The sequence below is a fragment of the Thermobia domestica genome, chromosome 7 (genome assembly GCF_964235325.1).
Source record: "Thermobia domestica chromosome 7, izTheDome1.hap1.1, whole genome shotgun sequence".
NCBI classification, from domain to species: Eukaryota; Metazoa; Arthropoda; class Insecta; order Zygentoma; family Lepismatidae; genus Thermobia; species Thermobia domestica.
In genome coordinates, this window is record NC_137460.1 from 192981447 (window position 1) to 193001393 (window position 19947).

Genomic DNA, 19947 nt, shown 5'->3' on the forward strand with positions numbered 1-19947 from the left:
CATAATGTATGTTGGCTATTTCATTTTATTTTATTATGTTCGTAAATAAATAAAATAAATAAATAAATAAATTTGTAAACATACATTATGAAAACCATAATGGACTAAGCCAAATAGAGCATTGCTTGAAAAATACTTTTAGGAGACAGTCTCCCTGTACTGACAGAAACCCATCGGTTCGGAGAAGAAATCTTACTGTTTCAACAGAGCTAGTGATGTAGTGCATGGTAAAGCGAGATATATTATTATTATTATTATTATTATTATTATTATTATTATTATTATTATTATTATTATTATTATTATTATTATTATTAATAATATTATTATTATAAAATATTTTTATCGCCTTATTTCTTATCAATTTCGATCGCAACTAGCATGAGAAATTCTCAATTTTGAAAATCAGATTTTTAAAACTAAAGTTAACCCGGATTTTTTTTTTTTAAATCTGGAATGGAATAGATGAATTCACGTCTGAGTTTGAACCCAAGAAATATGGCTATAAGGAAACCTCACAAAATATGCACCATACTACATCAAAATAAAATTAAAAAAAAAAGCTTTTCCGATGGCAATCGTAGAACACATTTACAAACTTATAGTAGAGCCACTTGTACACCACGTGAAGTATGCGGAATCTTGCTGAGGTTTTCCGCTTCAAACTTGCTCTGTTTCAGAGATTTTAACCATACCAAAACTGTTCTTTTTCGGCTTGGGAAAGGAATATCATTCTATCTGTGTAGCTGTGTACATTTGAATTCGACATGGACAATATACCGATTGTAGATTTGGTCTTAAGTGTGATAGTAATGCATACAATTGTATTAGGCGTATATTACTACACGCTAATGGGAGAAAGAAACGCACGTGGATGAGTTACTGGATCCGGCGTCATCATGGACACGGGATTTATTCCACTCTTTTTTCCAGAACTAAGACTACAAGGCTCATTATCGTACCAAATTTTGTTTTCGTTCCTTATCCATTAGTTCTTTCTCGTTTCTCACCAGTATTCACGTTCATTGCATCCATTTCTTATATGCAAGAGTGCATAAAATTATGTTTACTAGTATAATATGTCACAAAATAATAGGAGAGGTATCAAAACTGATATCACAGGAAAAAATAGATGTAGAAATGAGAAGTTCCCATCCTATCTTAGATTGTGGAGAATATAAATACTAATGTGTCCATACTAAAATTTGCTGAAACTACAAAATGTTGGTACTCATGACTAAAGCAAAACCACAAGTTATCTTCCGTGAAATAAAAAAGCTTGGGCCAATGTTAGAAAAAAACATATGTATAGCATATGTACATATGGGAAATAGAGAACCATATAGAGCCAAAAAAGAAACAAAATATTAAAGTATCAACTCAGTTAATTTTTTTCACCTGTCAGTTATCCAGGACCGCAATTAGGGGTTACTAGACGGGGTACGTGCCCCGGGCGCCGGATTGAGAGGGTGCAAAACGAAGATTTTTTTTACTGTAGCTATATATTTACGTTTTACGTTGGGGAAGGGGGCGCTAAAACAAGATCTCGTCCCGGACGCAAAATAGCTTAGTTACGTCTTTGAAGTTATCAACTCACAGAGTTTAATGTCCCTTGCATTCTTCATTTACAGTTCTAGATCTGTAGTTCTATAGTAATTCATCATGCTGAATTGAAGTCTAAAATCAAAATTTCGTTATCATTGTTGCTTTTTCAGTAATACAGGGTGTTACATAATTACAGACACATGTTCAAAAAAGTTCTCTGAGAATGAAATAGTGATTAAGAAGTTACTGGTTTATATTATGTTTTGTAGTGGTTGTCTTTGTTGTCTCTACTGATACATAAGCAGTCGTCTGATAACATATTGGTTCATGTTTTTCTTGATTTCTCATTCATGAAGACCTGAGTTTTAAGTAGGGGGCCGCGGTGGCTCAGTGGTAGAGAGTTCACCTCTGGTGCTTGGGGTCGCGGGTTCGATCCCAGCCCTCGCCAAGTGAACCTTGTGGTGGACAAACACCGTGTGCGTGGGTTTTCTCGGGGTTCTCCCGTTTCCTCCCACTTTCTTCATTCCACCATTTCATTCATTACTCATCATCACCGTCTCCATTAGCCTAACCGGCATAATCGTGGGACGTAAAACTCAAAGATTTCATTTTTTTGAGTTTTAAGTAAGTAGAAGTAACAGCTTAACCTCACAAGAATCAAAGTTAGTATTAGATTGGATTCATTGGAAGAATAAAACTCTGGTTGAAAATCTTGTTAACCTCTGTAAATCGAAACTGATAGTGTTGCCAGATATTACATTGGAAATTTCTTTTTCTAAATATACGCCGTGTTCTGTATATATGTATACATGAACTTAGGTAATTTCGTCACCGGAAATTTTGCCACCGGAATTTTCATCACAGTAATTTCGTCACCGGAAATTTCGTCACCAAAATATTAGCATGTAGGTTATTTCGTCACCAAAACATTCATTGCTCATGTACCGTTCTGTGAATCCAATCTCTTGGACCTTTCTCCACGTTTAGTGAGTCAGGTGAAAAAAAAGCAATGCTGTACACGAGTTGAGTTTCCGAAAGTTGTCTTTAAGTGTGCATTTCCGCTATCTCGAAATCCATAACCACAGTTACAGGGTCCGGGTATTCACTAAATTCACTGCACTGATGCACCACCGCACAAAACAGTTCTTCGTATGAATGTTGTGTCTTGCTCTGCATTAAGGCATACACCTAGTAAAGGAAGTCTCATCTCAAATAACATATAGCGCCTACGTTTATTTTATTTTTTTTTTAAGGAGCCATTGGAAAGTAGTCCATCCACCATCCATGTTTCACTTCTCAATAGCTCCATAAGGCTATATTTAAAGGAAATTGTTAGAAATATTTACAGTATATGTTTTCTTCCTTTATATAAATTTGCTTTCTTGACATATATATCCAATAACAATTTGGCCAATGTTTAATCAGAGTTGAAATATTGAAATATAACATTCTTCTTTCAATAGCTCCTAAAAAAAGATCACTCTTTTCACATGACTCAGTTAACGTGGATGAAGGTTCAAGAGTTTGGGCTCAGAGAACGGTACAAGAACGATGCAAATTTCCGTTTAGTTTGCGGGAAAATGAACGGATTGGCATATCTTCCCATATTTGTTTGCAATTTTCTGTTCTGAAATTTTGATATTGGCGAAGCTTAATATTTGTAAATAGTGATACACCCAATAGTTCCCCACGTTGCCTTTGCTTTTAACATTTGCTGAAGCTGGCACTATTTTCTTGCACTGGTGCTTGCTCCTGCGTCGAGTACCCGAAACTTAAATTTTGCAGAGTTCAACGTCAACCGAATTGTTTTCCAAGTTTGATTAAAATAACGTAAGTTGTTTAGGTCATTTACTTTGCCTCTACTTAGTTCAAGAAAGATGAAAAAATAACCATGAAAAAAAATTTCCTATTTGATAATATTTCTGACAGAATCACTAAAAATTTTTATCTCTTATCTCAAATACGATATACAAAATATGTAACTATTTATTTAATAATAATAATAATAATAATAATAATAATAATAATAATAATAATAATAATAATAATAATAATAATTATTATTATTATTATTATTATTATTATTATTATTATTATTATTATTATTATATTTCGATTTGTTCAGTTGAAGATTAAAGAAAGCAATTTCAAAAACGGTTTCTATTCATTCATTGTACTTGTATTATGTTCTAAAAGACACTGGTGATGAAATTATCATGACAAAATTTTCGGTGACGAAATTACCTATATGGTAATATTTTGGTGACAAAATTACCGGTGACGAAATTACCCTGACGAACTTTCCGGTGACAAAATTACCGCCGCCCATGTATACATACCGTATATGCCGTCAATATTCTTAATACTTAGCAGTGTGATGTACTTATGGGACACCCTGTATTACTGAAAAACTATGCCTGGTAGCGAAATTCTAATTTCAAAATTGAATTCAGAGTAGTGTATTATTACAAAATTATGACCCTTGTGAAACTGTGTTATTAATTAAGATTAAGAAAGGTTTTTTCATCTTTCCACCTACCAATTTCATTACTTTTTTCCACCAAAAAATCCTTTATTTTTTTTCGCTCCGTGGCTTTTTGGTGGGGTCCTAAATTCAGTATGAGGACAGATTGTATTAAAATTTGCAGAACTGCCCCTAAAATTAGGCCAAACTTACAGGAAAGTCGAGATTTCGTGGAGGGGAAACCGAGTGTCCAACACAGCATACGCCCCTGACCTCAGGCAATTTGCAAGAAATGTGTTATTTTCTTCCTCAACTCCCCTCAGCTCTAACACTCTAATTTTTCATGTACATCTGTAATTTTGTCAAATTAATTTCGACTTGAGAGCATCAAAGATGGATTTACGAGATGCTTACATATTTCACATTAATTACTATATCATCTATGAGGTTTAAATATATATATATATATATATATATATATATATATATATATATATATATATATATATATATATATATATAGATATAGATATATAGATATATGTGTGTGTGTGTGTGTGTGAATTCATGTGCCAGTGTTATTTTAAATTTGTATACAAGCCTAGTATTAATACAGGGTGTCAAAAATCAACTTAAACTTTGGGAGATGAGTGTTTATATCAAATCAAAGTAAAACGTTTTAATACATATAGGTCTTAAAACGAGTTCTTTCAGTATTATAAGCCGAAAAAGAATTAAAACGCCCTAGCTTAAAAATAATGGGACTTTTTCGCAAGCGGTTGAAAAAATTAGGCAATACCTAGTATTCCCTCTTATCTAAATACCCACGTTTCACAATCCCCTGACGTAACGATTTGTAAAAAGTAACTTAGTGTACGAGGATACACTTTTAAATACTAATTGGATACTCTTTTCGTGAATACCAGAAGACTGTTCCACACAAATAATTATTACTAGCGCATACGAGTTCCTGCGAAATCCTCGAATCACGTGCGATAGACTCCATAATTTTTGTGCTAGAGTGCTTTTAAAACGTGATTTTCCTCATTTTTGGCGGATTATAAATTTGAAAAGAGACATTTTTTGACCCACAGCATGTTCACCAAAACTTTTTTTTCCATTTGATATAAGAAATAACGTTCCAAACTTAGTAGGTTGATTTTTTGACACATTGTATATTAAGCTGGGTAGTATGTGGAAATAACAAATCGAATATTTTTGAGGTATATTTCAAAGAACCAAACCTATTTCAAAAATACAAGGGTGGGGTGAACTGTCACCTCTTGCTCTCTGCTGCAGGCAGTCATAGTCGAGAGTCTCATATTCCATATAAACATTATTTTTTTTTTCTAGTGAAGGGCAAGTTTTATTTTCGTAGACAGTCACAGTAGACACTGGATTAAGATTCAAGGCGGGCATTGTTTAGCTCGCATTCTTTGTCATAAAGAGCCTTCAAAGTTCTGAAAAGAAAACTATTTTTATCTTCATACCAGAAATGAGCACGCAGTATAACGTATTGTTCAATCTGGTGGAGTATGAACCTTTGAGATCTAGAAAGAAGAACTTGAAAGTAACGTTATCGTAGTATTAATCTAACATAAATACGATGAACATTCTTTCTTTGCCGACAGGAAGACATGGTGATTCATTCCGGTGGCATTGAAAGAAAGAACTAAACTAAAAATACACTGATGACTAATTCCATTAGACATACAGAGGTAAAGGTTCTTTACATTGTACCTTCCCGTCCCATCCGAGGTGTTTGGGCTAACAAAGATAATGAAAGAGAGTAGTACAGAAAATGGGAAAAATTGAACGTGACTCTGTTGTTAAGCCAAGTTCGTTGTTTAAAACTAGCTTTAGTCTGTGTGAGTATAGCAGTAAATCTATTTTGTAGCATGTATATAATAATAATAATAATAATAATAATAATAATAATAATAATAATAATAATAATAATAATAATAATAATAATAATAATAATAATAATTAGTTGTTGAATCAAACCACTCAAACACAATTGCTTTTAATAGACACAGTGAATAGGCCTATAGGTATTGTCACAACTTAAGTAACGTGAATTGCAATCAGGAGCGGATTAAAGGCGGAGCTAATGGAGCCCAGGCTCAGGGAGTCCCCCAAAATCTCTCTCTTTAATACTAAAATACATCAATCAACTTATTATAGTATAAGCTTCAGATCCATGCTAATTTCTTTTCCCGCTCGCTAGGCTTGCGGTATCGCTAGAGTTAAGTCTTCTTCCACCAGCTTGGGTTCGTGCCTGCAAACATCAGACTTTCGTGGCACCGCCGGGCGTGGATAAATAAACTGATTGATGTGATGAATAAACAAATAAATTCAAACATCATTCACACAGAAGACCTTCAAATTCGGAACTTTGATAGTGTAACCTTGTACAGGTTTACTATTTGTATATGATTTTTCTCCTTTTACTCTACGGTATTAGTGTTTTTACAGGGACTGTTGACCATTTGGCTCATATTCGGCATTTATGTGTTACACTGAAGTATATAGGCATTTAACTGTTCATAATGAATGTAATTAAACTAATTATTGTAAACTTGGAGCACATTAAAATGTTACAGCATACTCTTCGGTGTTTCGATAAGCCTATGAGGCTGTGCAAGACAGCAAAGAAAAGTTATGCGCTGAAATTATTCGTAACATAGGGCCCTTTGAAATAGTCGGCTGCAGGGTCCCAAAAATCTTAATCCGCTCTTAGTGCTATGCGCAGAGACGTACGCAAGAATTTATTTCGGGAGGGGGCCAAAGCATTTCGGGGGGGTGTCCAAACACAATTTTAGGCTAAATTATACTAAACTTTGTATCTAAAATTAGACTAAATTGACAAAAAAGTCCGGATTTCGAGGGGGGTCCGGACCTCAAGGACCCATCCCGTGCGTACGTCCTTGGCTATGCGCACAAAATATCCACTTTTTTTTTTTTAGAAATAAAGGGAACCGCGGTGGCTCAGTGGTAGAGAGTTCACCTCTAGTGCGTGGGGTACCTGGTTCGATCCCAGCTCGCGCCAAGTGAGCTTTGTGATGAACAGACACCGTCTGCGTGGGTTTTCTCGGGGTTTTCCTGTTCCCTCCCGCTTTCTTCATTGCACAGTTTCATTCATTTCTCACCATCACCGTCTCCCTTAGCTTTGGCGCATAATCCTGGGACGTTAAACTAAATATATCATTTTATCTCATTTCATTTCTTTAGAAATAAAGCTTGACTTTTTGTGCCTTTCTTTCAATATGTCTGATTTACAATTGGTAGAGAACATAGATTAAAAAACTATAAAATAATGGTTGCCAAATGTTTGTTGATATTCAACTTTTGGTGAAAAGAACTTAAGAGATGCAGAAAGAAGATATTGAAGTTATGACTTTATATAACACCATATTTATAAATGAAAGACGGAACATACTTCGGATACAAGCAACTTTAAGGACGAATGAATGAAATTACTCTTCATTAAGAAATTCATTCTCAAGCAAACTCATAATTTCAGGGAAGCTCAGGCCCCATGGGTATGGGCGTGATCTGTACGATCATTGACTGTTTGCATCCAACAAGTAGTGGCCTAACTAGGATTTTTAAAAAGGGGACTGAAAAACCATTTTGGGGCCAAGGTACCCAACATTCCAAAATTCCATTGTTTCGGTATTTTAGGTTTATCTTTAATTAAGAACATAACACAATTTGCTAGCATTTGGCTCAAAAGAATTGTGATTACTATTTCAGTCTTGCACATTTTTAGCAACATAGTCATGTTTGTTTTATTCTTTATTAAATTAAAGCTATTGTTTCTCAAAATAACTCGACAAAATTCGAGACGAGACAGGGTTCTTCCAACAGAAAAAGATACATTTTTCGAAGCATCACTTTACACAACATATTTTCGAGGCGAGACAACCTCTAATCTTGTCTCGCGCGTATCCCTATTTGCACGTAATAATATTAGAATACAGTAAAAAAAAATATTAATTACCTTATAAAGTAATCAAACCTTAAAAGTCACCTATTTAAAATTTTCCCTGTGAAATAGTTCATATTTTAAGGGGGCTATTCATATAGTAACAGAATATTAATAATCAACGATCAATTACTCTGTAAAGATGCTGAATTGTAAGGTGTGTGTGCACCTTCTGTTGCATTTGGGTGCAAATTCGGTAGATTTTCTTAGTATCCTCTTTTCTAAAAGTATGTAACATAGTGAAATTTAGCTGGGCTTGTAAGAAATTGGGGAGGCTTGAACACCCCAAATTAGACCTAGTAACGCCACTGCCAACAAGCCACCAGTCACGAAAGACAAAGGGAAATATTTAATTTAATAATAATAAAAAAATTGAACTGTGTAAATTTAGGACTATATTGTATATGTAAATCATTATAAATACAATTAAGTTTTATATTTAATTGAGTTTTTCTCCCTATCGCGGAACTTATGTCCGGTACGGAATCGAACCCGGATAACCCAAAGATCTCTGCTTCAGATAATCGCTGGGTAGAAATGTTCTCCTTCAAATAAAATGAAATGAAATATTCAGTTTAACGTCCCATGATTATGCTCCGAAGCTAAAAGAGATGATGATGATGAGAAATGAATCAAATGGAGGAATGAAGAAAGTGGGAGGGAACGGAAGAACCCCGAGAAAACCACCGCATACGGTGTTTGTCCACCACAAAGTTCACTTGGCGCTCCTTCAAATAAAGTACACCTACAAATGAAACATTTTCTACGCTAGAAGAAAGAATCTCCTTTACATTGTTCCGCCCATTAAATGTACATATTAATAATTACTCTACTGAAACCATCCCTGCAACTAGTGATGTGAAGTGGAAAATTTTCCGCTTAAAACTTCCCATTTCTGAAAATTTTCCATTTTAAACAAATATTCACTATCAAGTATTAACTCCACATTAAGCCATGATATTGATTGAATATATGAATAGAAATATGACATTACAGCAAATTATAATCTTCCAACTTTCTAGGTACTGTAATGGGAAAATATATAAATATTACTGAGTACCTGGTAATAAACCTAGTATTTGATAATACAAGAGTTATATGATAGAACAAGCGAGTATCGTTCTACAGTATGAAACTACGGTAAACTTCCAAACTAGTAGAACTGGAAATAGTAGAAGCCTGAAGTAGTTGATTTCTACCACTTACGGTTTAAATAGTAGGTTGTCGAAGGAGATGGGACCTATTATTGAAACGACGAATTTTTTCCCGGAAACCGTTTCTCAATAGCTCTTACCGTTTTTGAGTTATGACCAATATTGTTGAAACCAGAAGTGGTTCAACATAGCTGCTGGTTTAACTCGAAGATTGGTGAAAGAGATGGAACCTATTCTTGGGATGCTGAATCGATTCCCGAAAACCGCTTGTCGATAGGACTTACCGTTTTAGGTCTACGAATATCAATATTGAAACCAGAAGTAGTAGTGAATTTATACCACTTCCGATTTTAGTGGAAATACAGCAGTACAGGTGGTTTGTCCCCTTAAGAATTAAATCGATTTCTGAAAACTCTTTATCGCTAGCTATGTTTTATATTCGTTTATGAGTTATGAATATGTTTGTTGAAACCAGATATGGTCGACTTCTACCACTTCCCGTTTAAGTAAGATTGTTGAAAGAGATGGAACCTCTTCTGGCAATGCAGAATTGACCCCCGAAAACCGTTTGTCGATAGCTCTTATCCTTTTAAGTTTATGAAAATAAATATTGTAACCGGAAGTAGTAGTGGATCCTACCACTTCCAGTTTTAGTAGAAATGCAGGAGTTAAGGTGGTTCCTTTCATATCCACCTATTTCCGAAAACCGTTTGCCGATCGCTATTACCGTTTTTTACTCGTGGTCTTTAATTTGAAACCGGAAACATCCGATTTCTACCACTTCCGGTTTAACAGATTGACTGCCAAGGTGATTTGAAGGTACCTGTTAAGTAGGAGGTTGTTGAAGGAGATGCAACCTATTATTGGGATGCTGGATCGATTCCCGAAAACCGCTTGTCAATAGCTCTTACCGATTTTGATGTGATACCTGTTGACAGACAGACACACAGACGAACACAGCCGTTCTATAAGACTTCCCTTTCATATGCATAGCGTAGTTTGGAAGTCTAAAAATAGGTATATAGCCAAAAGCAGGAAATATCTTTTTCTTTGATAATTGAATATAAAGTTATTTATTGCGGCTTGCAGCTTTGTACTTTTCTTATATATATATATCTTAGAAGAAGAAATAAAGCTTTTTCTTAGTTACAATTTCAGAATGAATGAATATATGAATATTTATTAGTTTCTCTTCTGAACGAATATATGAAAAAAAAAATCATTTCCCAAGAACTTCTAGTATTTTTAATGAGTTACTTTCGTTAAAATTTGTAATTTTCGGTAGCCAAAAACTTGCAGTAGATATTTTTATATATTTCGTAATTATTGTTTCTATAAAGTGAAAATATATAAATATAGAAAAGTAATAAAGCTATGAGAAACATCTTGTCTTCGCGCATGAAAAGTGTATGAAACTGATAGAATATTGATATGACGATTTTCTGTGAACGACGGTTAATTCTAAGAAAAAAACTACATTACATTTTCTATAATATTTTCTAGAAATGAAGAATTGCAAGATAATTAATTTTATGAACCCTTACCCTCACCCTCACCTCCCTCACACTCACCCTCAAGTGACACCCTCATCCTCCATCACACTCACCCTCCATTGACACCCTCCACTCACCCTCCCTCACACTCACCCTCCCTCATACTCACCCTCCATTGACGCCCTCACACTCACCCTCCATTGACGCCCTCACACTTACCCTCCCTCACACTCACCCTCCATTGACGCCCTCCACTCACCCTCCCTCACACTCACCCTCCATTGACGCCCTCACACTCACCCTCCCTCACACTCACCCTCAATTACTTTATCGCCCTCACCCTCCAACGCCCTTCCCTCAACTACTAAAATGAGGGTGAGGGTGAGGGCGGCCCTCATGAGGGCAAAATGAGGGAGGATGACCATCTCTGGTCACTCGGTTCGAAAATGCCTTTTTTTACCTGCTACATATAATGCTTATACCAGGCAGTGACCGGGTAAGGCTGTGCCGAATTATACCACAAAAAACGCAGAAAATGAAAAATGTGTGCGGATAACCTGATATCTACGGGAGGAGAACATGTGACCACGAACACGGCAGTACTGCCACACAAGCAGTGTTGTCATTCCAACACAAACTTATATTTTTTTTTTCAAGTAGAACGCATACCATTTCATGGCATTAAAACAATTGGCAAACAACGTGAAAGAAAAAAGCAATAGATGGGTTATCAGTGTTGCCAAATAAGGGGGATATAAGGCTGTAAAGTTGAGAAATTATAGGATCCGTACAGAAAAACGAACAATTGTACAACAACAATAAAACTATAGAAGGAACAAAATCTACAGTAGGAAATAAACTACAGCGTGCACATCGCACAGTGACTAACAGGCTTGATACAGGATTCACCCCAAAAAAGCATATGTTAGAATAGCCGTTGAAAGAAGACATCCAATGTAACACAATGTGGAAATGTGAACAGCAAGCCTTCCTGTAGCGTAGCGATTCCAATGGTGTTTCTGAGGAATCGTTATCTCGAACTATAACCTAGAGCTACAAAACGAACTGTCTTGGGGTTGCAACACTACATAAAATCCTGCCTGCCTTCCAAACCACAGAAACGACAAGGTAACGCTTGAAAAATGTGCAGAAAAGCTGTGAGACGAAAGGTAACAAATATATGACAAGAAAGTACGCCAGAATCGAATCGCAAAAATTAGCTAATGACTGATAGGTTTTAGTCGAGAGTATACGAAACGTTAGCGTGTGAGAGAACGACAAAGATAAAACAAACTGCATTCAGTAATATATAGGCGCAATATACTTTTAACATAAATCACGAATACATACAACAGGACAGCCATAGAAAGTACGGCAAAATACATAGATTTCTCTCCTTAGCCACACAGTCGATATGACATACTCTATCAAGCCCGTTAGTCACTGGATAACTTGCATGTTCTGGTTTACCCCATACTGTACATTTGTTCCTTCTGCACTCTTGTTGCTGTTGTAGATTTTTCGTTTCATTGTACGGACCCCAGAATACATCAACTTAAGAACCTCATATCTTCCTTATTTGGCAACACTGATAGCCAACTCTTTGCTTATTTTCTTTCAGGTTTTAGCCAATTGTGTTAATGCCATAAAATAGTATATGTTCTATTTTTTAAAAATATAAGTTTGTGTTGGGATGGCAACACTGCTTGTCACAGTACTACCGTGTTCTTCGACACATGTCTCCCTTCCGTAAATATTAGGTTACCCACACACATTTTTCATTTTCTGCCTTTTTCCGGCTATTCTGGGAAATAACTCGGCACAGCCTCACCTGGTCATCACCGGGTATGAGTATTATACGTAGCGGGTAAACAGGGCATTTCCGCATCGAGTGATTATCACTAAGATGATTAGCGATCCACAATTAGTCATGGTACCAATTTTCATAAAAATCTAGCTGTCATAGTTCGCATACGCCCTTGTTAGTTATTTTCAGATACTGTTTTATTTTAATTATTGCTTTCTAAGGATTTTAGCATAACACGTACTTATAAAACTGTTTATTATGTGGAACTATATGCTCTATTTATCTATAACAAAATCTTCCCTTAGTGTTTTCTAGATATAATGAATTCGAGAAAAATGTGATTTTCCGAATACTTTTCATAAATAGCCTATTATTTTATAATACTAAGCAATATAACCGATGTGTATTAATGTATAAATATACATGTCTCTACGTACGTGTTATTAATTTTATTATATTAAACGTAATTTATTATGTATATTTTTACAGGTGTTTCTAAATTCTCCATATGACTATCCCCATGAAATTGTAAACAGCTACAGGTATGAAAGAGGAACACATGGAGAAAATGTCTTCATTTATGAGACAAGCATGTTGCCCACACTGAGCTCTCCAGATGTTCGTAAGCTGACACCCAATCAAAGAAAGTGTTACTATCGAAGAGAGAGAGAATTGGATGTGAGTCCAGTCTATTCACTGCTATCTTGTAGAATTCAGTGTGAGTACGAGGAAGCGATGGAAGCTTGTAGATGTTCTCCTCTTATATTCCAAACAAGTGGTAAGAGAAATCATATGGTGTTGATAATTTTAGTTAGAGTGTTAATCCTTAAGGACTCACACCTACTTGATTTACGTTTGGATTCACGCGGGGTTAATTTGTTTTTGAGTAATAACTACAAAGTACTGAAACAATATTTTATAGCATTGTTGAAACCTATATTCCTTATTTCTGAATATAGATTTTAAGTTAACTTTAAGGACTTTTCAAGTGAATGTACTACCATGAGCAAAATAAATGACGCGTGTCTTTATTCTGAAGTTATTTGAAAATATCTCCATTTTCTTTATATGTTCGAAATTTCGGAAGGTTTTCCCAGCAGGACAGGTTAATAACAAACCCGTTTTTAATATTTGTGTTAGATATTAGCTTAAATTAAATAAATTAGAAGCAAAAAACTTTAAATCGACAGAAATCTCGAGAATTACCAACTCTGCTAAAGTGGGAAATTTTCAAGAACGCGAGGGAATTCTGCAGTTCAACACGAAGCAGCGACATCTATGTCATTGAGAGAGACGTGGATTAGATCTACAAACGAAACTTTTAACGAAACATTTCTAATGTGTCTCATTACATGCATTATCAGCGAACTCCAAATATATGAATCTATGCTAAGTATTAACGTATAGACAGAGCAAATACTGGAAATTACCTATGAAAAAAGACGAATTCTTAGCACAATCGTAATGAAAAATCGTCTTTACCGTAGAGCAGGTTCAGTTCACGTAAGAAAAGAAGTGGCTCAGTTAGTTAAAGCAACTAGTTTGTATGCCGAAGGTATTGGGTTCGAACCCCATGGCAGTGCCGTTGTAATTTTTATTACTGTGGTTATTTTATTTACTTTTATGTGGGAAAAATCAAATTGTAACATATGTGTAAAACTCATGACGATACCAAAAAAAAAAAAAAAAAAAAGAATGCCGTTCTCGCACTTGCATTAGTGTCTCTAATTTTTGTTTGCAAACAGTTTCGTAATAATTTCCCCTGTGCTCACTACTCACTACATGCTCACTGGTGCATAACGAATGTTTCCCAGTAAATGTTAATTCTAATTTGGAGAATTTTATAAAGTTTCAAAATGTTTCTTGCTTGATAGTCTTCTATCTACTTTTTTGGACACTTTGATAACAGATTTCCCTATTAAATGTTTAATTTCCCCTATATATATTTAATTACAGAAAAGTTTTACATGTATTTGTCTTAAATTGAAGTTGTTTTGAATTTACCACATGAGGTAAGTAGCCCGAAGGAGGAGAACTGATGTAACTGATATTCTACGTAAACGCAACCTATTGTAGAATTATTATGCTTCTTAACTTCAGCACATAATCTTTACGTTGGTCAGACAGAGAAAAACCCTGTTTTTTCCTCTCCTATGACCACTGATCTTAAAGCTCTACATGTAATGATTCGTGTCACATAATTTCGGCTCTCCAAAGGCATTTATTATTATTATTATTATTATTATTATTATTATTATTATTATTATTATTATTATTATTATTATTCCTGAATATGCCACCCTTACATAATGTAACTTTAGATATCTTGGTTTAAAGTGCTTTCTTTAGTAATAATCTGAGCAACCATGTAACAAAATTTAAAATGTATGAGGGGGCACGAAGTTTTATTCCTCCCCGTCTCTTTTCAGCACCGTCCCAACAGAAAGTATATAATTTCTGACAAGCAGAGTAGACCAAATGAATAAGAAATATATTTAAAGTAACCTTTCCTCCTTCGTGAATGGAATATCACGTAACATTTTTTATTCTACTGAAGACGACCCTAGACCGTTATGGTTAGGTAACAAAAGTTGCTGTGACCAACTGAGTTTCGATTTCTTACGCGAAAGAAGTCTGTTATATTACGAAGCATGCTTTTCATTAGCAAAACTGTTCGACAAACAAAGTAATACGAACATGGCTCAAGAACAGAGACGGAACTGAATTACCACTCGATTGACCTTGAGGCCAAATCAGCAATGAGGCCGTAAGTTCAGCATGCATTTCTGTGGAGTTCTGTTCAGTATTCCTATCTGCCAATCACGCTTGTTTGTAAGAGTAATATTTTACAAACCTAACCTTTCGAAAGAGCACAATAGCAAAAGAATAAATGGGAAGGAATTCTTGCCCTTGTGAACGTTGGATACCACCGTGTGCAATAAATCTGTCGCGTCTCCTTGAAGTGATATTTTATCGAAAATAACTCTTTTCCCTTTATATATCCGAAGTTTTTGAGGGTTTCAAAATGAGGAAACGTTACTGACAAACAAGGACGCATTTAGAGGTGGGTACAGGGGGTCCGGACCTCATCTGAAATCCCAACTTTTCTGTAAATTTAGCCTAATTTTTGGGATTATCTTTTAAACTTTTATTATAATTTATCCTAATATTGACGTCGGACCCCTTTCCGAAATAAATTACTGTATATGTGCCTGCTGACAATTTTCAATATATTCGTTAAATAATAAAGTAAAATAATTAAATTACGAGCAAAAAGCTTCAACACGGGCTAACTTTTGTCCACTGCCAATATTGTTAGAAGGGATATTAATAGCAAAAACTGCTAGTCAATGCTGAACCTTGAAACTTCACCCCGAACAGCAAGCCTATTATTGAGAACTACATATGAAACATTTTATCAAAACTTATCTAGCTTTTATCTGGCATGAAATTATTATATTCACTAAAATGCACTATCCTAAAATGTGTATCTAAACATTGCTCTACGTATCTACGAAGCAATGAAAATTTTTTATCGAAATATTTGGGCAGGAAACTCTAACAGCCAGCCATTTTATTTAAATCGTAATAAACCCTGAAACCGTGCGTTAACGTGAAGACAAAGCTTGGTCCATTGGTAATGTGTTGGAAGAATGAAAACTCAATGTTCGTAGGTTCGAATTTATCGACTCACCAGAACAATTAATTCTTATGTGTAACGATGAAATAAGAAAGAAAAAATGTATAACCGTTAAGACAAAACTTCAACCAAGTCTGAAGAGAACAATACTAAAATAGTAACACAATGACGTCAACCAAGAATTATTTCATGTAGCGTTTGGACGAAATTACAACTGTCAACAATTGCAGAAGTAAAAACAGGCTGATAAGCGTAATGTAGTCTAGACTTCTGAATGCATTTAGTTCCTCAAAACTTCCGTCTCGTCATTGGTATGCCGTTGGTCATGGTAAAACCTTTCAATTGGAAGTGAAATGACAAACTAAAACAGTTTTAAATCAATAAATGTCTATGTGTAAAAGTAGGTGTCTCTTATCTGTAGTTCTGAGTTCCTTTTAGTTTGAAGTGGCAAATGAGAGAAGAAAGTATGGTGATCGAAAAAAAATCAAATTTGAGATTTCAACGAATTTACCCGTATTATAGCCCCTAATACCGAAAAAGTTACTTTTTGATACATGTCCATCTGTTCGTCCGTCCGTTCGCTACACTTTTCTGTGCACTCGCCTAGAGGCCAACCGTTCAACTTATATGCACCAAATTTTAGTTTAAGATTTTCATAGTATTTCCTATAGTTTCTTTTATTCCCCTCCTACTCCAAAAACAAGGGTAGTTTCCTGTACGATGAAAATAGAAAAAAATATATTTTCTAATAACTGGCTGTAACGATCTTGTTTTCTTTCTTTTTTTATAAATCAATATTTAATTAGCAACCCTATTTTGTGGTATAAGGCATTTATCTGAGAAAAATCTACAAGGGGTAGTATATACTTAGGGGTGAGTTTTTTCTCAGTGATTTTCTCAAAATGGACTCAAGTGTTTTCGTTCATATTTCATAAATAAATATTTCATTAATAACTTAATAATATGGCATAAATAACTCGTTTGTCCTAAAAAATGCGAGGGTTAGTTTATTCTTGGTGGAGTGTGTTGTCTGGGTGATTTTCTCAAAAATGACTCAAAAGAGTTTATTCGTATTTCAAAAATACATATTTCGTTAATAACCGAAGGATATGGCAAAACTCGTTTGTCCTGAAAAAAAATATACGAGGGGTAGTTTACTCTTGGGGGTGTTTTTCCTCCACGGTTTTCTCTAAAATGAATCAAGCAATTTTGTTCGTACTCAGAAATAAACATTTCATTAAAAACCTAATAATATGGAATAACTCGCTTGCCCTGAAAGAATCCTCAAGAGATTGTTTATTCGAGGAGTTATTTTCCCTCACGATTTTCTCAAAACTTACGTGGACAATTTTATTGATAATTCATAAATAAATATTTCATTAATAGCCCTATATTTTAGTATAAGTCATTTCTATGAAAAACAATTACGACGAATAGATTATTTTGGGGGTCAAGGATTTTCCCAACAATTTTCTCGAACGACAGGTGATTTTGTTCAAATTTCGCAAATAAATATTTCATTAATAAGCAAAAGTATATCTTAACTCATTGTTCGAAACAATTCACAAGAGGTAGGTTACTTCTGACGTGTTCTTTTTGAACGACTTTCTCGAAAATGACTCATTTGATTTTTTGATATTTCATAAACAATTATTGCATTAATTGCTCTATTATATGTCTAATGAAAATGTGCTCAAAGTGTGAGTTAGTTTTGTAGTATGGATTTTCTTCAATCGAAGTTTTTTATTCGATAATCTGACATTCGATGTATTTGAATAATACGATATTTTTTTTCGTATTATCCAAATACACACTTCAGTAACAACTGCGGCCTAACACAGTTAAGAAATTGAATTGAAAAAGTTTAGTACGGTGGCCCTGTAATTGAATATTTTTTGGTAAACACCCTAGCTTTTTGTGGTAAACTCAGGCTTTTCTTTTTCGAGCGACAAAAGAGAGAAGAAAATATGGTGATTGTGAAAATCGTATATCAAATTCAGATTTCAACGGATTTACATACTTCATGGCGTCTACATACCGGAAATGTGATTTTTCGATACCCGTCCTTCCAGTCCGTCCGTTCGGTACACTTTTCTGTGCACTCGCCTAGAGGCCATACCGTTCAACGTATCTACACCAAATTTTAAACTTAGGGTTTACATAGTATTCCTACAGAAGATTTTCCCATTTTTTTCCTACCGCCTAAAATAAGTGTGGTTTACTAACAGCCGAAATTCGAAAAAAGCTATTTTCTCCAAAATGGTTTTAACAATTTTGTTTATTTTTCATTAATCAATATTTAATTAACAACCCTATATTGCAGTATCAGATATTTCTCTTAGAAAAATTTACGAGGGGTAGTTTATTCTTGGAGGTGACTTTTTCTCGACGATGTTCTCAGAAAGGACACTGGCAAATTTTGTACACACCTCATAAACAAATATTTAACCTTGCAGCATGGTATAAGTCAATTGACCTGTAGTAGCTTATTCTTGGAGTTGAATTTATTTCCAGTGAGTTTCTCAAACACGACCAGTTGGCAACCCTGTATCTCGACAACGAAGCTGAACTCGAAAACTGCAAGAGGGCTATTTGTCTCCTTTTGATGTCACGAATTATCTCCCGAAGTTTGTGGACATCTTTCAGGTTCACCCTTAATGAAGCTTCTTTTCGAAAAGTTAACTATTAACTTTAGACATTGTTTATTTTTTAAAAAAAATCACAAATGCCGTTATTAATTTTAAGGCAGAGAGCTACTTTTGAGAGAATAGATCTTTAAAAATAATTTTAAAACTTAGACTTTTGTTTTCGAGACATTCCAGATAAGACGAGACATTTTAAAAGCTATCTCGTGTCCAAAACATTTGTTACGTCTTCTTTAGGATGTCACAAAGCGCGTCTCGTCTCTTTCTCGAGATATGTCTTATCTCGTGCGCATTCGTTAACACTTTGGAAGGAGTATCTTTCTACTCAAAGCATTGTTTTTATAATGGGTGCATATTTATGATAATTGCCGCCAACATAAATTACAGTTCTTTCAGTTGAATTAATTGTTTATTATTATTATTGAAATTAAAATTAAATGGAATATCTAGTTTAACGTTGCACGATTATGCACCTACGCTAAGGGAGAATGCTGATGAATGAAATGATGAAATCAAGAAAGTGGGAGGAAAATGGAAAATTCCAAGAAAACCCATACCCATGCACACGGTATTTGTCTACCTCAAATTTCACTTGGCGCGAAGTGGAGTCGAGCCACGGACCCCATGAATGCTCTATTATTATTATTATTATTATTATTATTATTATTATTATTATTATTATTATTATTATTATTATTATTATTATTATTATTATTATTATTATTGAAGTGAGCTTAACGAGTTTCAACCGTCCGACTCAACCAATGTTTGGGTGCCAGTTCGTTCGTCTACTCCATGACAACTTTTCATAAAAGACATTTCCTTTTAATGAAATTAGTAAGTGCCTTTTAGCTTTGAGAAGTAACTATGCTTGGAATTTGAAATCTGCAAAATATAATAGGTAAAATTAACCAAATGGTGCAAGTTTACACTAATGTATACAAAACAATTTTGCAATATCAATTACGTGAATCTTGTCCCATAAAGAAGCCGAAACCCCTACACCAAAGAGCCCTCCGAGATTTGATAATTGTCCACAAGGACTGAAATTGTCATTTGAAGCCAAGACTAATATGGAGCCAATAATTTCTTTAAAATGGACGAAAAATTCGAAAGTTATAAGCATTTTCATATTTTTGCATTTTCCCATAATGGAGCCGTAGCACACTATACTGATGAGCCCCCCCCCCCAACTCCAGGATTTGATC